This window comes from Halichoerus grypus, chromosome 7 (genome assembly GCF_964656455.1).
Source record: "Halichoerus grypus chromosome 7, mHalGry1.hap1.1, whole genome shotgun sequence".
Classification (NCBI taxonomy): Eukaryota; Metazoa; Chordata; class Mammalia; order Carnivora; family Phocidae; genus Halichoerus; species Halichoerus grypus.
Genome location: NC_135718.1, coordinates 114667067 through 114672047, shown reverse-complemented (window position 1 = coordinate 114672047; position 4981 = coordinate 114667067). Strand labels below are relative to the sequence as shown.

At 42.5% G+C, this 4981-nt stretch overlaps 1 long non-coding RNA gene across 1 annotated transcript; it reads right to left on the bottom strand.

The window, feature by feature from the left end:
* Nucleotides 1–294: 294 nt before the first annotated feature.
* Nucleotides 295–4339, bottom strand: LOC144382494 (uncharacterized). Its single transcript, XR_013449492.1, has 3 exons — nt 4261–4339; nt 3314–3440; nt 295–1025 (listed from the first exon to the last, which is right to left on the bottom strand). It is a non-coding gene; the product is annotated as an uncharacterized LOC144382494 (long non-coding RNA).
* Between the last annotated feature and the right edge of the window lie 642 nt (nt 4340–4981).

The window sequence follows — 4981 nt, the reverse complement described above, 5'->3', positions numbered from 1 at the left end:
TATTTTTAAAATTTTATGTCATATCCCACAGTCTGTTTGCACAATGCCTTGTGTGTATTAGCGACTCAGTAAATACTTCTAGAATGAACCAGTACAATATTTTAATTAGCTAGTCCTCACGTACTGGCGCAAAAGAACAGTGTCATCTTACAACTGAAGTCATAGAGGGGAAATATCCCACCCAAGATGGTGTGACATTCCAGGGGCCCAGAATGAACACTCCAAAGGCTTGCCCGAGTTCTTCAAAGGTTTTAGCAACATTAACATTCTTTATTTAATACTTCGTCTTGTTATTGCCTTGTCTGTGACATGAGCGATCCCAAACATTCTAACTACACTCCTCCTCCCCCCACACACGTATCGGGGACAAAAACAGAATACAGAGGTTCTCACACAAGGCACGGTTTTTCTTGAAAGCTCTGACAAGAGGTGCCGAGAAATGAATTCCCAGCCATCTTGGGGGCCCAAATATCTGAAACCTAATATATATCTTTTATTCTTAAGGCCAGTAGAGCTGTTACATAATCTGAATTTTCCTTTCTATTGTTATGCAGGTATTTAGTTAATGAAAGTTCTTGCAATACAAATTTCATCAATTCATATCAATGACCTGGGAAGTGTGTGAAACTGCTCCTTCTGAGCAGAACCAATCACGTATAATTTTCCCTCTCTCCTTTCCTCCCTTCAGAGTTAGCTGACCCCAGCAGGAACTTCTGCATTCGTCCTTGGCGGGGGTGGGGTGTGAGAGAATGTTTGAGACCAGAAGGTTCTGAGTCGGTTGGAGCTGGACGGTCGGAGCTGAATGGTGGCGGAGTGGTAGCTGGAGAGCTGGGCTGGCCCGGAGCCCTGGCAAGGCCAGACTGGGTCTGAGGCAAGTACCGTGGCGGCAGCCAGACCTCTGAAGGAGCAAAACAGGGGCCAGAGAGTGGGAACAACTGAGGAGAAAAACAGCTTCCGAGAAAACAGCTTCTCAAATGGAAAATACATTCAGGGAACAGGAGGCTGCAGACGAAATGGGAAGCCACCTGAACAGAAAGGAAGTGAAACCAAGAGAGAAATGAGACATTCATCCCAAGCTAAGGCAGTCTTTCCTTTCTCCCTTTTGAGGTATCAGTAGGGATTCTGAGGTGAATCTGTTATCTGAACTCAGTGAAAGCTCTATTTTTTTTTTTTTCTGAGCAACATGATGGTGGCGTAAATAGGGAATTCTGGGAACACACTGAGAAGATACAAACTCTGAAAGCTGACAATCCTGGGGAAATTTGAAAGGTTGAAGTAATAAAAAGTAAAACCTTTGGAGTCCCATCAGCTGCTAAAACACAACCCCTTGATGCACGTTAAAAGACCTAAAAGCATGTACTCTGCGTATTACTCACAAAACGGTGACAAATACGTGGTCTGTGCATTACACACAACAGGAAGTTGCCAAACCAGATGTAACCCCCAGAGGCTGAGTACTCAGGCTATCCTCCACCTTACTTCTAGAAGACTGAATTAGTCATCGATCCCTGAGGATCAAGGAGGGTTGAAGACAAAGGCAAGCTACTCTAACCCAATGTAGGCCCTTGCAACTGGAACTGAGATCAAATTTCAAAGATCTGTAAACTTGCCCAGCTTCACAGACTTGAAATCACTCCACAGGATGACTTGTTTATAGCCCCCATGATGAAATTTTCAAGGATTGTCCCCTGCCAAGGAATTAGCAGTTTATCTGTATGACACTGCATACGCTGTATTTTCATGAAAGCCACCAATTTTGTTAACTCCAATTTCTTACTAATAATCTGCAACAGATATTGACATTCAAATTAAATCCTTATGGCCTTCATAAGTTAATCAGCTATTCATAGAATGTATGTTCTATGAGGCCTCAGACTCCAGTGCCCAGCACATGGTGGGCACTCAATATGTAGGCATACTGACTAAATGAATTTCCGTAATGCCTACTCGGAGCCAGACTATAGAAGGCAATGGAGCCCAATGACATTCTGGAAAAGTAGCAAGTGCAGAAATGGCTCAGACATACCCTTATAAGAAAATCAAGCTCACATCAAAGAAAATGATTTTGGAGAAGGTAATCCAGAACATAATTTCTATAACATAGACCCCAGGTTTTATGTTAATAGAAGAAATACAACCCTGACAGTGACCTTTTATGGCCATGCTGAAAAATACAAGTTGGATAAAACTTCAGAGTGAACTAGGAGGGCCTGCATATCAATATTCCATTAACAAAGGGGAGGAGGGAGAGAGGGAATGGTTGGAAGTGCAGAGAGCTGTCTCCCTCCCTGAAGCAGCTGGGCTGGGCTTCCAGGGCCAATAAGCAGTTGTGAGGGTGACATCTAGGAACTCAGAGATGTCTGGTGACACAGAATATGTTCTAATCCGCTAGTTTCCTTTTGCCTTCCCCATTTCCCAACTGGCCAATCCTCAGAATTAACTCCCTCTCTAAACTCCTAAGGGATTTTTGGCTCTGCCCCTTTACTAACACTTGCTACCCTGTGTTTCTACCCCGCCTGTCACTCCAGCTAGACCCTCTGGCTAGATTCTGGCTTAACCCCATAGAACACAGTTTGCTCGTTTGGAGGGAAAAAAAAAAAGAACACAGTTTGAATGTCATCTCCTTCACTTAAAATCAGGGTGATTTTAAATTGTTTAACTTCTCGGGAGCGCCTGGGTGGCTCAGTCTTTAAGCGTCTGCCTTCGGCTCAGGTCATGGTCCCAGGGTCCTGGGATCGAGCCCCGCATTGGGCTCCCTGCTCCTTGGGAAGCCTGCTTCTCCCTCTCCCACTCACCCCTGCTTGTGTTCCCTCTCTCACTGTGTCTTCGTCAAATAAATAAAACCTTAAAAAAAATAAAAATAAAAATAAAATTTTTAAAAATAAATAAATAAATAAATAGTTTAACTTCTCTGAGCCTCACTTTTCTAAAAAACAGGGCTTGTCGAGGCACCTGCGTAGCTCTGTCAGTTGAGCAGCCGACTCTTGATTTCAGCTCAGGTCCTGATCTCAGGGTCGTGGGATCAAGCGCCGAGTTGGCTCGGCACTCAGCGTGGAGTCTGCTTGAGATTCTCTCTCTCCCTCTGCCCCTCCCCCTGCTTATGCTCTCGCTCTAAAATAAAATAAATGAAATCTTTAAAAAACCCCACAAAAAACCAGGGCTTGTAAATGCCTGTCTCCCGGTGTTGCCGTGGGAACTGAATGAGCTGCCTGTATGTGTGTGAAGGTGCAGAGCAGAGGGCATGGCATGTGCTGCATCGCTCCTCATGCAGGGACACCCCCTCCCACCCCACACAATCAGAGCGACCACTTACCGAGTGCTAACCGTGAACTGGCCGCTTTACGTATATGATCTCTGTGTTGTAGCAGCTTCGGCAGCAGGTGTTCTGTCCATTTTGCTGACATTCAGATAAGTTATGTTTCTTTACAAGGTCACAATTCCTAAGTGGCAAAGGCATGATCAAAACCAAGTCCTTCTCCGCATAGAGCTTGTGCTTCTTCCCATACCCCACCCTAGCTGCATGCACTAGGCACTCAAGTGATGCGTGATGAAAATTGTAAGGTATCGTCTACTCCAAACCATGTTCTATAATGAACCCTGGGAACAAACCAAAAACAACTTTACAATGAATCAGAAAATTAATAAAGTCCCTTATCAATTTGTGAAAATGTGAATCTTTTTGTTTAGCTTTTGATAATGTGACTTAAATGCTGAGTGAGGCCCGTAGGGCGAGATGAAGCACATAGGGGGTTCTTAAACATTTCGTGGAAATGTCAGTGAAGACCATGGATAACAGTCATTACTTGTCAATGCATGGTGGATGGGAACAGCTGAGGCACAAAGGGAAAATTAAAAGCTCCTTACCTTGCAAACAAACTCACCCAAGGTAGATTCAGTGGTGCATAGAATTTTAGATTCGGAGAGTTATATAGTGAAATTCATTTTACAGATGAGAATGTTGAGGCTTGGAGGGAGTAAAATGATGTGCCAAGAGAAACTCTGAAACCAGTTATAAACTTCATGTGTTTACATAAATATGTTCAACATCATTAGTCTTTAGGGAAATGCAAATTAAAACCACAGTGAAATATCACCACACACCTACGAGAGCAGCTAAAATAAAAATTAGTGACAATACCAAATGCTGGAAAGGATGTGGAGAAACTGGATCACTCACCCATTGTTGGTGGGAACATAAAATGGTACAGGTACTCTGGACAATAGTTCGGCTATTTCTTTAAAAACTAAAAATATACTTACCCGGCAACTGCACTCCTGGCAATTTACCCCAGAAGAATAACTTATGTCCACATAAAAATTTGTACACAATTGTTCATAGCAGCTTTATTTATAATAGCCTGAAATTGGAGACAACCAAAGCATCCTCTGTTAATGAATTGATAAACAAGGGCACATCCATGCTATGGAATACTAGTCAGCAATAAAAGGAATGAACTATATGTGCAACAATTTAGATGAATCTCAAAAGCATTATGCTGAGTGAAAAAAGCCAATCTCAAAAGGTCACATACTATATAATTCAAACTACGTAATTCCTAGAACATTCTCAAAAATGACAAAACTATAGAGATGGACAACAGGTTGGTGGTTACCAGGGTTAGGGATGGTTGCAGAGAGAGGGGAAGGTGTGACAATAAAGGGGTAGCATGACAGAGATCTCTGTTGTGATGGCAGTCCTGTATCTTGATTGTGGTGGTGGTTCCACAGATTTACCCACGTGGATAAAATAACATAGAACAATACACATATATTGTTTTGGTATCAGCTTCTTGGTTTTGGTAGCGCATCCTAACGATGTAAGGTATAACCATGGAGAAAACTTGGTGAGGGTTCATGGGATCTCTGTACTATCTTTGCACTTTCCTGTGAATTTATAATTATTTCATAATACAATATTTTTTTAAATTGAAGGACAGTGCAGCAACTCAGTTCAGCTATGATACTTGTAATTATCTGGCTT